We start from the raw sequence: 15,345 nt of genomic DNA on the forward strand, positions 1-15,345 counted from the left end.
ATGCGCATCACTGTGTTTCTTGTTTCTCAACCTTTACAAATCCTTCTTGTCCTAATGGCACATGCAGGCATATTCTTTAAAACATGCTGCCTATTGGTGTATTTGGATACTTTTTTTATTATTACCAAATCCTTTTCCCATAATTACACCACAATCATTATATAATCCCATAACAAAGACTCTATTGAAGCACTAGCTTTTGTCAACTCTGGGACACTGAATCTATAATTGCATTATTCAGCTTTTTTTTCTATTGAAACATAACCCATCATACCATCAAGATTTGAACACTTTGTAGCCTGTTCTGTCGACCTCTGTATTTCCTTACGAACAAACGCTCACGAAGTTGTGCTAAAAAAAGTTTTTTTTATATACCTTGAAAATGTTACGTTCTTAAAACACCCGTATTTTCAACTTTACATGCACCTTTAAACGAGAGCGCAAGCACCAGTGCATTTTTCTAATTTTCAAGTTTATTGCGGCGTGCTAATTTTATAAGCAGCTACGTGATTAATTAAAGTCGTATCTAACAAACAGATTGGCATTTGCTACTGTTTCAGAACATCTCTCCTTCTAAGCATTATCTAAGAATAAAGCTTGCTCGTCAGGGAATATAAAAGAATACTCAGCTGAGGACCTTTTGTGTTTGTATGCATACGATTGGCAACATAACTGGCTTATTTACATTAAATACGCCACAAGGTTACAGTGCAGATCAACGTCATTTTATCGCTGATTACTTCTCTTAACGGCGGAGCTGTGACTGATGCTTGGGACCCGCTGTCTACAAAGATTTACCCTGGAGTTTTTTTTTTTTTTGAAAGGAAAGAGACTTGAAATAGTTCTCAGAAAAGGTAAGGGAAGCTATTTTAACTATCATATATCTTTAGTCAAGCAGCAGGGATGAGTATATTTCAGACGGCAGGTATCAAATGAAAGGATTCGCTATGTGTCTGAATAACAAGACTGACAATGCGAGTGTGCTCTAAGAGAATAGACCGATTTTAATAAGTGTGCTTACAGGAGCTCAAGGTCAGGACCAAGCTGCGCTGTGGTAAATGTTTTTTTTTTTTTTCAGTTGCAACACAGGGGAAAATGGACGATTAGAGATTATTCTTTGTAGGTTATTATATCAAGGGTTGAGCTTTTGGCTCATCAAAGCTAAATGCCGCAAGACCTATCTAGTTGCTGTGAATTATGCCGAAGACGACAATGGAGAGTGCTTTTTTTTATAATGGTACAATGCATTTCACCTACCAGATAGGGGGAGACCAAGCTAAGAGATGGGAATGTCTTGTGATGCTGGGTGATCAGTATCAATGAACACGTTTATCCTGTAAAGAGACCGAATGAAATTAAACACGGTGTACTGGGGATCTGTTTGGTACAGTTAGAAGGGCATTCTGCAGCGGGCAATCGTAACAGGTCCGAGGCACACTTTCACCCCTCAGCACAAGAAAATGATGAAGTCAATCATGTGGACATGCTTCATTATTCATTGAACACAATCTTTTGCAACGCTTCGTTTACGTGCAGGAGTTTGTTCTACGAGCTGCTTTACATTTTAAGGTAAGAAGTGAAGAGCTAAAGACTGTTTTTAAGGGGGGGGGGGGGGGGGGGGGGGGGGGGGGGGGGGGGGGGGGGGGTGTTTTTGGAAGAAGCATTGTGCTTTTTAAAGTGCTTTTAAAGTCAGTTTGCACTGTTTTTGTTTCTCTCAAGCCGTAACAGAGGGGCCTATTTTCTACCGTGATTAAAAAATAGAGTATAATTACATATACATAGCGGTGACGTTTGCATGCAGGGCTGTCAAGGGAAAATGTAGAAAAATAATGAAAGCAACCAAGAAGCCATTGAATGGCGCTGTACAACTTAACACATCTTAGACGCCTATTTAGTTTTTGTCTTTTGAACTGTTAGTTCTTATATAGTTATAGGTTTAATTAATATTGTTCAAGAGTAAACTATATAACTTAACATTACTGTATCTTTAACGTGCATCGAGCCTGCACAGCTGAACGGAGGGGAAAAAAAAAAAAATACTTTCCTGCTTAAGATTCTTCATAAACTTTCTCAGGATACCTCAAGTGATTTCGTGCAGATTTCCTGTTAACCTGAATGCAGATTGTTGGAAAATTAGGGTCAAAGTTAGCTGGTGCATGCCATGTGTCAAAACTTGTGAGATGGCAGTGCCTGAGAGACCTGCCATTTTGTGCTGTGATCGACCTCTTATTGATGCATAGAAGCCCTGCGTTATGCTTTGAAGAAAGATATGGCATTCAACAACTAAGAAGTAAATGTCATATCAGGTTTTGAAACCTTTTTAATCAAGAAGAAAAAAAAAAATAACAAAAAATCAGGACCACGAATTGAAAACAAGCATATGGAGACCCCCCAGTATAGCCCACTAGCGCTGCTCGGGCGGGGGTAATATTTCAGTGTATTTATAAGAAAAAAAAAAAAAAAAAAAAAAGTTGTAGGGTGAAAGGAACAATGTTTGTACACTACTACAACAGACGAGGCTTCCAGGACTGCAGTATTAACTGAATGTGAAATGACATGCTTAGCAGATGCTGGGGTGAGTCTGGGGTTTTTAGCGAACCACATCTAGAATCAGACCAGTAAGCGCGTATAGCTGCATATGCTTTGCCTAAGTCTGGTAAGTAACACAAGGGTATTGTACAAAGGGAAAGTCGTAGGCGGGGCACAACACACCGACTACTTTATGAAAATAGCTTTTATTAATGATGATACAGGATAAAATTAGTACGCCCATCTGTTGCAGTTAAAAAAAAAAATAAAAAAATGAAACACAAAACAAGATCTCAAAACTAATGTAAATTGTGTAGGATTTTCAGGTTATACTTAAACAGAGAAGTTAGCCGAGGGAACCGATGCTCGTTTTAATGGGGTTTCTCAGGTTGTGCTGCGAAGCTGTTTGATTGTAATTTAAAATGGCACAGTGCATGTAAGGGGGTACTACCCTATAGCAATATTTAATAATGCAAATGAAATTATTTATTTATTTTTTTAAAAACTTTTTTTTTGCTATCTTCTTCAAAGTTGAAATTAGATAACTGTATTTCCTGAGATTCATTTTAAAAATAAAAATAAAAGGACGAATCGTGTATGTTTAATGGTTGTCATTGTTTAAGGGTATTTGTTAGGCGGGTATTATGTGTCTAATTGTGTCTGGGCGTAGACATATTTGTCAGCTCTCTTCAATTTATATTTCACTAGAAATTGCAGATGATAAGAGTAATTTTGTTTCAAAAGCCAATAATGCCTTCCCTTGACCTATTATTTTCTGAAAAAGCTTGTTTATGTCCCATTATATATTCTTGACATAAAACAACCGAAAGATATTTATAGAGACTATACATTCCTGAAATAAAACATATATGATATGGAAGTGGTTCCCTACAAGCACGAAGTGGTTTTTGATGATAAAGTAATTTGCTATGTTGAAGATAGGTTTGTACCAGAGCGCTGTTGTACTCTCTTTCCCTCCCTCTCTCATCGGGGTTCCACAGTGTTGGGTGCAGCAAGGGTGCTAAGTAGTGGTACTTGATCTTATCCTTTTCATAATTCTTCAAAAGTAAAATTAATAAATCAGATAATAAATAATGCATAATGTCAGAGCAATTTCTTAGGGAGTGTGATAAGTGATCTATCTATCTATCTATCTATCTATCTATCTATCTATCTATCTATCTGTCTATCTATATCTCAATCTGTCTGTATCAATCTGTCTGTCTGTGTCTGTCTGTCTGTCTTTATCTAACTTTTGTACTGCCAATTGATTACAAAAAATAGGTTTGGGTATACTATATCTCAACCTGCAGAGGTATAACTTGAAACACTGAAGGCCAGTTTTCACTGTATGTAAATGTATTGAATTGGTGTGTGTGTGTGTGTGTGTGTGTGTGTGTGTGTGTGTGTGTGTGTTATGTGAATAGAGACAGAACAAGTTTGTGTGAAAATGACAATGACTGTGAGCTAATGATTTAAAAAAAACCCACAAATATGTACTTTGCTTATGTGAAAATTTTCAGCGCAATACAAATAATGTAGGCCTGACACAATTTGTGTTATATAATTTAACAACATAATGATTGTGTTGATTTTTAACATCAGAGCTAACACTTGGTTACTTTCATACACACACACAGACACACACATATATAATGTGTGCAAAATCAAAAGGAGAACCCAGCCTGATTGCCAGTGTTATGTTTTTGATTTGTGTTACTGATCGGATAACAACTGGATCAAAATACCTTATTACATTTATATTTTGTAGAAACCAATTATAATGTATGTACACTGTACATAACATATGTAACTTTTTAAAAATACATTTACCCAGGCAACCTTAAATTCAGTCAATCTGGAACTAGTGAAGTGGAGACAGTGAAAGAACGCAAATCGAACAGCTATTCCACACCTAGCTGCTTCCACAAGCTTTAATTGGTGGACATTTTCATGTGGCTGCTGGAGACAATCAGGCTTCCATTGCATGGCATCATTGGAAAGGGTGGAGATTCATTATAATTCAATATGTACAGTTAACCATCCTCCCCCATCTAGTATGATCCAAGACTGTAAACAGTTATTGACATGTAGTGCTGCATTAACAAGTTGCTGTGTCCAAAATAATGCATTGTACAGCAGTTTATTACAGTAATACTGCAATATATTATATTAAATAAAAATAAATAAATCAAGGTCAGGTTCAACAATATATGTTGCTGTGTTTAATAAAAAAAAAAAAACACAAACAAAAAAAAAGCACAACAAGCTTATTTTGTTTAAACGTTTATTAAGAATGAAAGACACCTCTCATGTGGGAATAATTAAATGTAGTATAATTTCTGTCAATGCACTGAAATTGTTTGTGCATAAAAAGATAGAGCCTTGATTGATTGAGAGGTGATGTATAAGAAATAACAGAGAGATTAATTAACCGTGTTTGAAGATGGATAGCTTTAAACCCAACAGCATCCTTACATACTTTGTGGAAGTAGTAAGAAAAGCAAGCACTTCTTTTACTAGCCTTTTTTAAAATATAACTATTTTTGCCTCCTCAAAGATATGTCACACAAATAAAAAACAAGAGTCTGCAATTTTGCCGTTCAAGTAATAAACCTTGTAAAGGCCAAAGAGTGGTAAGACAACAGCAATAATTCCAGAATTAAACTAAACCAGTTTATATTATAGAGGTGTAGTAATTCTAATAGGGAATTCATCTGTTCTTTGATAAATGAACATCTACATATTCACAAAAGCCTTAAGGGCCAGCTATGAGCAACTGGGTTTGATAAATTACTTGAATTTTGTCCTAATCCTGTCATACAGCTTTCCCCTTACCCAGCTAACAAGGTACCCCTGACACTGAGGTATTCATCGTATTTTCATCTTTACTTAAGGAACGATCTGAAAGTGATGTTTGCAGACAGGTAGTCTTTATATGCAGTTCACAGGTGAGTGGAAACAGGTGTTCCTTCTATACATGTGCATTCTGAAGTATCCTTGGTTGGCTTATATCTACATTTGATTAATATTGAATTTCTAGCTCGTTTAAATCCTATTCTGTGTGTGTGTGTGTTTGTACAATTCCTTATTACTGTTTCTGGTTAGATCATGCCAGGCTTATTGACTACTGCCCTTTTTTCAACTCCGGGGTCTGCTTTTAAAAAGACTCCAGAATGCTGAATGTCTGAAGTGAGTTTTTTTCAGTTTTTTAGAATTGACCACTAGGGGTGTGCAGCTCTAATTTCTGCACTGTATTTTATCCCCCCCCATAGAGATTTTTGATTTACTGAATAAAACATGCCGCAGTTGCAGAGAGGGCTGAAATTACTGTTCTAAAGTTGTTTTTAAAATGTTTAGTCAATATATTCCCATCAAGATGACTTGTCTCATTAACAGTATATACCCTATTCATATATTCCAGTTCATGTATCAGCTAAAAGTTAGATTTTAAAAAAATGGCCTTGATCATATATAAACTATTAATACATGATCCATACATGTCTTCCTTCTTGGGAAATTGTTTGTGTGTGTTAACGTGAAAGGCTAGTCTGACCAACGAACTCGGAGACACTAACTATAACTCAATTGTTTGGGACTACCTTTGCCACCTTTTTACATTTTTTTTTTTGTTGTAATAATGGAAGGATGGTTAGGAACAATGGCATTTTTTTCTAGATGAATGGGTGGGTTTAAAAGCTTCCTGAACAGAAAACAAACATCACACCACAGTTAAGATTTATGTTTGTTTTATAATAAATAAGTTTTACTTTCACTAGCCCTTCTTAAAGCTAACAATATGGATGGTTTATTAAAAAAAACACGTAGACATTATATATAGGTAAATGTTAGTTTCTTAGTACACAACCTTTCCCATCTTTTATACAGTCAAAACCTATGTGCATACAATACAAGTATTAGTGAATGTCATTGCACATTCATAAACTACATTAATGCCATTTTAGACTAAACTGAATCACTAAAACTTGTAGCAATAACACAATTCATTAGAATCAGATTAAAACATGGTATTATTGTCTGTTATTCTTTTGAGATGCATGCAGTTTTAAGTGGATTATTTTCAACAGAACTGGGGTGTTTGCGTGCTGTTAGTTATTGTCATAACAGCCATTTGTTCAATAACATGCATGCCAACAAATGTGTTACAAACACTACGTGGGCTGGCTGCTTTTGAAACTGATTTTGCAAGGCGGTCGGTGGTCTGAAAAGTGGACCCTGGACCTTTAATTAAGATCAAGAGGTTTCTCAAAAGGATGGCGGCGTACCAGTTACTTTGCCTCGTAAATCTGTCCTGTGCACTATATTGTATTAAACTAATACTGTACATCATTTTATTGTATATTCACTGCCTCTCCTAGAGCAGGTTTGCATAATTGGATATTTAATGAAACTTGCCTTGTGAAAAAATGTTGTGTTCAAGTTCTGCATGCTTTTAAACTAAAGGTTTAAACTTATTGCAAAGCAAGTGACCTGCACTGTACATCAATGGCATAACTTCTAATAGGATGTGAAGTGCTTCTGAAAGCTGTACATTCCCAGACTGGTCTCACGGGTTATTACTACAATAGCAGGGTTTTTGTAGCCTGGGGGATTTTAGGTTTTCTGTATGCACTCATAACATATACTTGTTCCACAAGGAAGCTGAGCCTTTTGTAGCATACAGCATGCTCACCTTTTAGGAATCCTCTGTTGCAAATATTTTGACAATGTAGACCAGCCACTCAGATTTAAACAGTATAGTTTCAGTTTTGTTGGGGAATCTTATGTAGAGCTTTTTTTATACATATACATTGCAGATCACTTACAACAAACAGTTCAACCACCTGTACATAGTTCTAAAACCTGTTGAGAATGTTTTTTTTTTTTTTTTAAAGAATGGTTAATTATATGACATTTGCTATCCTTTTTCTAGCAGCCGAAGGTTTAAATACTCATATTACTGTTTTCAATTAAATGTTTAAGTGTCACGGTAAATGAAATGCTATTTGTCCTGCAATTTGACTGTGTTTTGAAGGGTCTGTCATTTAAAAAAAAAAAAAAAAAAAAGTAAAAGAAAAAAATGACATTGCAATAGAGAAGAGCAAATTAGGAGTGCTTGCATGAGAGGTTTGTTACTGAGGGAGGTAAGTGTTTCTCATTGAGCTCAGAGACTAAAAATGAATATTAACAAAATGATGATTAGTTTTGTCAAGAGACAACATTAAACAGCCGAAATGGCAGCGTGACACTGCCCTGAAAACGTCAGAGAGGATCATCTGTCAAAATGCAACGCAGGTAGGCATCAGTTTCATTTAAAAGACAGCAATGACCCAAGTGGAATGTGGCTGCTACTGTATGTGTTCCTGAAGCAGTATACAGCCTTGGAATACAGTGGCAAAGTTTTATCAGAATTCCACACATGGGGCTTTCGTGGTATATTTTAAATTGCATATTTAATTCCATTACAAGATGCCAGATCTTTAACTGCTATATTGTTTTTCTGCCCCCTGTGGACAGCCTCTGTCTGCTGTTGATTCTTTCAGTTATGATGTCACTGAGAGAGGAGAGCAAACGTCTCCTGATTCCACCATTAAACGCCTAGTTGATTTGGCCGATAGTGATAGCACTGGCTTCTTTCTGCTCCCGGACAGATCAAGCCCTATGAATTAACACCTCCTTACCACAGAGGCAGCTTGATTGTATAAAAAAAAAATGTTGAACTTAAATTGTACCTTTGGACTGTGCTTGAATAAACTGTTATAGCTTTCTGCATCGGTGCTGATACCACAGACTTCAATATTATTATAGGGAATTATGAACTCTGTTAATACAACATATTTGACTTAATTATTCAGAGTATGTTTATCTCACACAGACTTATGTGCTTCCTCTTTGTTTCAGACAGCTTTTGAATTTCTTCATTGAGGCACAAATAGGGTTGCAAGTTCTTGATTGAGATTTTTTTTTAAAGTTTTACACAGCCATGCAACAATCTCTTTGGAAACCCTTCAAGTAAATGAAAGCAACATCTAAGCTAACCCATTAAGTTACTGGGTCGAACTGGAAACCGGCTTTATTGAATTACAGTAACGGAAAATAAAATACATTTCTAAGATAGTAAAGCTGTCTGACTGGGTTTTAAGTGCTGCCTTTGCTAACACCCTGAGAAATGATCATTCCAAGATTTTAACACAAAACTCTCTGTGGAAGCAGAAATCACCCACTGCTCTGCCCAAACAAGAATGTCATTTAAATACTTGTAGCCGTTAGAATGTTATGTTAAAAATAACAGTATTTAAAAAATATTTGTACATCTATTGCACTATTTGTCCGGGAGTCCAAGGAACTCTTCCAAAGCACATTTCTGGCAAAGAGTTATTTTACCAGACTTGTTTTGAACATCATTAGGTATATGAAGGAGTCCTTTTAGAAAAAAAAAAGGTTATACTATACTGGCCTTTCTTCTAAGGCAGTATTTATCTTTAGTGTAGGGGGTTCCACTGGAAAGCAATTTTATACATACCTACTGAGCGTGACAAGATTGCAAGGTGCTTTAAAAAGTAGGATTATGAATATACGAGTTGCGCCTTTGATGTTATACAGTATATTTTCTTAATGTCATGTTCCTCCTCTCAGCAAGTATGTGAAACGTGGCTTTGGTGTCTGAAATTCTGTTCATTTAAATTGAAGGATCGCTGATGTTATTAGAGTATTACACTATATTAATTGTATATATAAATCATTTACATTTGCCTTTTTTCTCAATGTCTAGTAAAAGGTATTCATCAAGATCATTGAGCCTTTTTGTAAATGCTAATAGTTTCTCATTTACAAAGGTGATCTGGCTGTCAACAAGTATTTAGCTTATTCCAGTCACCTTAGATCATAATATTAGAAATATACAATATGTATAATAAGCACAAGCAGCTTTTCATGTGTTACACAACCACACCATGAATTATGCACAACCATGTCACCCATTGATTGCTTATGCACAACCATTATGCAACTATACATAACTAAACACCTACCAAAAACCAGACAGACTTTATATGTGCTCAGATGGCAGGTGCTTCTTTACCCTAGACTGCACAGGTTACTGATGTTTTACATAGACCAGTCCCAAAATGTGTGTTAACTCAACTACCTTGTTTTGCTGCTTTAAACACAGTGTTGCCATTCATGACCCCATAGCCTACAAAAATGTATAAAACAGCATCATTACTTCAAATTCAATCTTCACCTGCATTGTTTAGATGCATAGATTCCACACTTTAAAATGTCACTTCTATGTGAAATACCTTTCACAGAAACTAAAAAGTACGAACTAAATAGTATTTACTTTGGGGAATTCGTTTTTGTTATACAGTATGTATTATGGTGGAAGAACATTTGAAAAGGGCTTTGAGATAGAAGTCCCCAGACACACAGCTGCCTTCCACACTTCTGTGTTGTTACACTGAGGTTTCGTTACCTTTCTCTGTGATATTTCCCCTAAATCCCTTGTTTAGAAAGATACAGGGTATTAGTACTTGTGACAGGGTAGCTGTCTGCCATGTGGGTGCATGCGTTCGCTGCTGAGTGACAGACAGGAGAGCGAGACAGAGGTTGAAGTTAATATGCCCTGCAGGCAAACTGATTTATTTACATATCAACACACTGAACAGCTCACATGACACAGCAATGGCAGTGCACAGTTAACATACAACACAGTGTACGAAAACTTTGGTATTTGAACTAATCTCTGTTCAATAATAAATTAACGTTGCAGAAGAGGTTTATCATGGTGGATAAACCCCTTTGATATCCTCAACATTTCCCTCCCTCCTTCCATCTTTCTAACAGTCTTTTTTAGTTCAAAGACACAAAGTGTACAGTGCAGTGCTGTAGAACATCTAGAGATCTCATTGTATACAACACATGGTCTGATACCAGATAACAGCTGCACCTCTGTCTTCAAGATGGTCTTTCCAATAAGGTGCGGCTACTTTTAAATGTTGGACATGTTTTTTTCGAAAATTCAAGCACAGAGATTCTCACTAGCATTGCTTGGTTTTCAAGTATTTTTTTAGGGAATAGCAGATTATTACTAATCCCTATGAGGTGTGTTTTGATGTCGGAATGGGCTTTAACCTTCCATAAATATTTCACTACTAACCCAGTGTTTGGAGACACATGGCTGACCTTGTGCCATATTAAAAATGGCCATGCTTATAAAATTTTGGTCCAGAACTGCTTGTTTTTTAAAATATGTGGGAGAAACCAGTTTTTATTAAAAAAAAAAAAATGTAAACATTACCAGTAATCCTACAGTGATTGCAGTTTATGCTCAATTTTGGGGGTTTTTCTTTTTTTTTTTGCATGGAAGATATCTCACTCCAGGCGTGCTCATTGCTTTACTCTTCAGAGTACATTGTAACAGTACACAGTGTTTCAAGTTGAACGTTTTAGAATAAAATGCTAAACTAAAATAAATAATGGAACCTAAATAATAATATTCTGACAAAGTCTGGGTGGGTTCACATTCATCACAGACTGGTACAGAAAAAAGGTTCATGTGATGCAGACTGATTACAACAACATCCTGTAATTGGAATCAGGTGTTGCACTGCTGTGGGTATTTTATATAAAGCGGTGCAGTTGTTATAAACCCGTACAATATGTTTTTGAGATATTATATACAGTACTGTAAAGAAAGTTAATATTGCATGTTAGGGTCCAGATTTAACGGAATATCTTTGGCTAAGCAAGTCATTTTCTTTTATTGCTAGGAGCTAAATGTGAGCTCTGCATGCTCCTTTGCGGTATGGTTACTTTGTATTTAGTGCTTCCGCTTGGGGTCAGTTTCCCTGCTGAGTACAATATTTAGTAGTGGGACGGCTTTTATGTGTCAGGGACAGGAGGTCGAGCAATTTCTTATTTTCTCTTTCTTACAATTTCCTTTTCTGCAAGCTGCTTTTCTCTTTTGTTGTTGCTAATCTTGAAAGGGATCTTAATTATGGAGGTTCAGTCTCATTTTTGTGCTGGTTAATCAAACAGCATAGTTAGTAAATGAATATGACTAAATTGCATTCTTTCGCACACATGGTACAAAGCCATGACTTTAGAAAAAAAATCGACCAACTGTTCATTAATATTTGCTAATAACCAGTAATACTATTATTATGTTTTATTAATATATTTACTATTATATATATATATATATATATATATATATATATATATATATATATATATATATAGTATAAAAAAAAAAAAAAAAAAAATATATATATATATATATATATATATATATATATATATATATATATAGATATATATATAATATATACATATATCAAAAAAAATAAGTCAAACACCTCACTAATTGAGCTTTGATGTCACTCTTTTTTTCCTCCAGTTCGAAGGCAGGTCAGTGTACTGGGAAATATTAAATGAACTCCAACTTTGTGTTTCAAAACTGTTACTTCTAGGTCTTTTTAATTGTAGTTTGTTTTTGCGTTGATTGAGGCTCTGATACACGCTGCAGTGCAGGTACCGTGCAATAGCAGTGACAGAGCACCATTCTAACAGCTTGTACTCATACCTCCAATGTAAGATGTTCCGTTACATCTTAATAGGCATGGGAGCCTTTCAATACAAATCTATGTTTAGGTGGAGGACAATTTACTAATCAAACCTTGTGTGCATTAGACAAAACTGAATACAAATATAAATTAGGTTATGTGGAAACACTAAAGTGATACTGGCCTATATTAAAAAACCCTTTAGATTGGATGTATTTTGTGGGCTATCCAGCTTTTACTCACAATTGACTCCAATAACCTGTCTGAAGACAGGCACTTTCTAGAGGGGCAGGTGAGTAGCTGGGTAATTGGAATAGTCCTCACCTGCTTTTCAGAGCAATGTGAGTACAGGTTATTATTATTATTATTATTATTATTATTATTATTATTATTATTATTATTATTAGTGGAGGTCCAGTGTGCCATTTTGAGATAAAGAGAGGAGAATAGGTAAATACAGCAGTACTGGTGCTTGATGCACATGAAAGGAGTGCAAAACAAGGATTTATAATCCATTTGGTTTATCTCTTATTCCCAATATCAATGCTAAAACTAACAATAGTTGCATATCCCGAATTAACTTAAAATTAAAGTGAAGAGCCAAAAGGGGGACCAGCAATAATGTTAATTAAGCTAATAAGAAGTGATATAATTGATATTAAAGCATTAGTAAGCACTCCTTTAAATTGCTGGCTCAACTTTAAGAAACGGGTTGACTATGGTGAACAGTGCCACCATGTTTAAGCTTTCAGACATTGAGGTGCTCAGTTACGGTTCATGTTTCTTGTAATAAGCTTGGCTGTAACTTGCTCATAACAGGATGTTAAATATATAGTGAAAAGAAAGATTATGTCAATCTGGTTGCAGTATTCCTTGATGTATGTGCCATGTCACAGTGCCATTGTCTCTTGGGTAAAGAATGATAGTTAAAATACCTACTATCTCTCCCCTGGTGCTCCAAGTTCTCGGCTTTGAAGTTTTTATAATCCATCTGTCGTCTTTGAGCAGGGAGGGCACATATACTGTACCACTCAGTTACAGAATTGCCTTTTGCTAGTTACAGTGAGACAGGAAAGAATAATGCGGGCGGTTGAGAGAAACTGTTCAATATTCGGCATTCCTTGAGTTCGCCTATAGACAGCTGGATCCCAAGACATCAGAACAGTGCATGTGTTATGGATGTCTAAAATGTTTCCAACTGTTAGAATTGTGAACCCTATTGTGTGCTTCTTGTTTAAAAGCACTGATTTTGCTGAGTTTTGTGTCTAAATTTGACTTCTAAGTGCACTGACCTTTTATATGATATAAAAACAATTAGCATTGGCAAGTAGTAGAATATAAATTTTAATTTTAATTTAATTCCTTTTTTCCCTTAAAGCTGCATTGAGAATAGCATTTGGTGTCTATTTGATGTGCATTCTAATTCAGTTTGTTGTTGTATGCTGTGTTAAAATCATATTTAATTAGTTTCCCAATACTGCATTTCAGGTTTTAAAGCTGAAACAAATGTAGGTCTTTTCTTTGGAAGAACTGAAAACTTCACATACAATACTGCTTAAAAAAATAATATAATAAACACCTTTTTTATACTGCGGCATTAATTCCATTTTTAGACACCATTGTTAGATTTTTATGTTTTAGCACTGTAATGGAAGATGCAAGATTTTCTTTTTGATATAAAAAAGGAAATGTGACTTTTCCGTCAGCTTGTGAAAAGTTCAATATTTTTTTAAGTAATTGTTTCATACCAGTTATATATCTTCATTTAGATTCGAATAATACACTGACCTCTTTATAAATAAAAGTAGCACCCATCTGCTTCTTCAGACACGCCTGGCGCCTTTCCATTGCAAAAATAATACTCGTCCTAATGACTTCCACATATTTTGAAATCTCCCTTTTGAAATTGGTCTTGGCAGATTATTTGCAGGTACTTGAGTTGCATCTGTTTGCAATTTTGCAAATGTGGAAGACTTTAATGTGGAGCAGTGCAAGAGAGCTATTTTAATCCTCCAGTAACACTGGCTGTCATCAAAACCCTACATGTATCTTTGCAAAGGTAGTTGCAAATGTTTAATGTTAAAAGACAGTGAAAGGTTGGGGTCAGGGTGAAGGTCGTGAGTATTTCCTTTTAACAACATTCTGTCTCTTGGGTCTGAATGGATGCATTTCTTTCATTTTTAAACTTCACCTCAAATTACCCACTGCCAAGAGGATGTTTTTCCTGATAAAAGAAGTGATCAGGTGGTGAATAAAGCTGAAATGATTGTGACTTCAGTCCTATTATTGCTACTGTGTGGCTAGCAGCTGACCATCTTAAGACGTTTTTATTTATTTGACATTTCTTTGCTCTCTGTATTCTGATTGTATATGTGGTTGCAATTACATTCATTAAAGATGGTATTATTAAATACATTTTTCCTGTACAAAAAAAATAGAATCAAAACCTTTTTTTTTGTTGCTGTCAGCGAATAGTAATGAAAGTGTATGCCTTGTAACTTTTCTCCCTGCTGGAAATGTTTATTTGAGCAGTAAGCTGTCGATTTTAATATTTGTAATCCATGCTTAAATTTACAGGCCAGATGAACTTTTTGGCACAGGACAGCAGCCATAAGAAGGATTTTCTGCAAAGCTTTACAAAAATTTAAGCCATTTGCATGGCTTCTCTTTAAAAAAAAAGTTTACCTATAAAACGCTAGATCATATCATATTTGTTAATAAAAGAAAGCTCCAGGCATTGCTTGGGGACATGAAAAAAGGCAACCAAATCACAGGGGCTTTTGTCTGTATTTAATTCAAATAAGATTACTTGATATTGACTTCTAATGCTAAGAGGCCACCCATCTTGGAGCCACTGCAGCTGATGAAGCGAGCAAGTGAGCGCTTTCTTAAATGATGCTAATCAGTCCGGAGAGGCCTGGCCTCTATCCCCATCAGTTTTCTGTAATTCAGATGTGCTGATAACCTGAAATTAAATGTGTCAGTATGCAGGCATGGAACAGGGGTGGAAATAGTATGAAGCAAATTAGCAAAATAAAATATTTTCAGCCTTGCTGTTTCGGTTTCAGTTTTACATTAAATCCTATCGCACAATGCTGCGCTGATTGTGCAAGTTATTTTTAGTGTATAGTTTTATTTAACATAAGAACATAATAAAAAAATAAACTCTTGCTGACACACAGCAGCACAGCTTGGTTCCTCCAAGGTCTTGGCATTTAACACTGTAGAGTACTTTACACTTTTTCAACAT

General features: G+C 35.5%; 1 protein-coding gene across 5 annotated transcripts in view; it reads left to right on the plus strand.

Moving 5' to 3' along the window:
- The first annotated feature begins 293 nt into the window (after positions 1-293).
- The window catches only part of znf536 (zinc finger protein 536), a 149,777-nt gene continuing 134,725 nt past the window's right edge, over positions 294-15,345 (plus strand). For 3 of the 5 annotated variants that reach the window (XM_041269048.1, XM_041269052.1, XM_041269051.1), the window contains exon 1: positions 864-1,569. The gene's annotated coding sequence lies outside the window, so the exon portion shown is untranslated. The other 2 variants (XM_041269049.1, XM_041269050.1) reach the window with 2 other exon arrangements.

The sequence above is a fragment of the Polyodon spathula genome, chromosome 13, assembly GCF_017654505.1.
Source record: "Polyodon spathula isolate WHYD16114869_AA chromosome 13, ASM1765450v1, whole genome shotgun sequence".
Lineage (NCBI taxonomy): Eukaryota > Metazoa > Chordata > Actinopteri > Acipenseriformes > Polyodontidae > Polyodon > Polyodon spathula.